Consider the following 1,202-nt stretch of genomic DNA (forward strand, 5'->3'; position numbering starts at 1 on the left):
TGTGAGATCTGAGGATCATGGTTCAAAGCCAGCCCCGGCAGGAAAGTCCTTGAGACTCTTATCTCCAATAAACCACTAGAAAACCGGAAGTGGTGCTGTGGCTCAAGCTGTAGAGCGCTCACCTTGAGCTGAAGAGCTGAGGGACAGCGCCCAGGCCCAGAGTTCAAGCCTCATGACAGACAGGAAAAAGAAAAAAGAAGAAGAAGCAGGCAAAAGAGTCAGAACATTAGGAACTTTCCCATCAGCTGCGTTTTTTTCCTAATAGAAAACAGATCTGGGCTCTCCGCTCCCCCAGCCGCGACATCATGAGCCACGGGAAGAGAACCGACATGCTCCAGGAGGTGGCCGCCGCAGCCCTGGGCTTCCTCTCCAGCCTCCTGCGCACCCGCGGCCGCTGAGCGAGCGGAGGCTCCTGGTGCGCAGCGGGGCGCTCCAGGAGGCACTAACCGAGCACTACAAACACCACTGGTTTCCAGAAAAGCCAGCCAAGGGCTCAGGCTACCGCTGTATCCGCATCAACCACCAGATGGACCCCATCATCAGCAAGGTGGCCAGCCAGATGGGGCTCAGCCAGCCCCAGCTGCACCAGCTGCTGCCCAGCCAGCTGACCCAGTGGGGGGACCCCTCTGAGGTGTCTTAGCGCATCGGGGAGGATGGCTCCATCCGTGTCCTCTACGAGGAGGCCCCGGTGGCCGCCTCCTACGGGCTGCTCACCTGCAAGAACCAAATGATGCTGGGCAGAAGCCCCTCGAAGAACTAGGTGATGGCGGTCTCCAGCTAGATGGCCGCGCCGACCCACCCTGGCACGCTACTGTCCTCATGCTGCCGTGACAACAGGCCACCATGCCTCAACCTGGGGAACTGTATTTTTAAATGAAGAGCTATTTATATAGAGATATATATTATTTTTTTTAAGAAAAGAGAGGGGAAAAAAAGTTTTTTTGTTGTTTTTTTTTTTAAGGAAAGAAAAATCCTTCATGGGAGCTGCGTGGAAGTGGCCTCCCCCAGGTGCCTTTGGAGAGAATATTATGTGCTTGGGTCTGTGAGCCAGTAACTACCTAGGGAGTAGTTGGGAGTTGGCCTAGCAAAATTGAGGGGTGAAGCCTAGCTGACACCCCAGGAGGTTGGGAGAGGAAGCAAGCAAGGTTAGCAACTGTGATTGAGAGGTCAGGCTCAGCCTTGGGATGGGGGGGGACAGGTAG

General features: G+C 55.2%; 1 pseudogene; it reads left to right on the forward strand.

The window, feature by feature from the left end:
• Positions 1-276: 276 nt before the first annotated feature.
• On the forward strand, positions 277-781 carry LOC122120763 (annotated as a pseudogene).
• Positions 782-1,202: the final 421 nt, after the last annotated feature.

This window comes from Dipodomys spectabilis, unplaced genomic scaffold, assembly GCF_019054845.1.
Source record: "Dipodomys spectabilis isolate Male_0828 unplaced genomic scaffold, ASM1905484v1 ptg000178l, whole genome shotgun sequence".
Lineage (NCBI taxonomy): Eukaryota > Metazoa > Chordata > Mammalia > Rodentia > Heteromyidae > Dipodomys > Dipodomys spectabilis.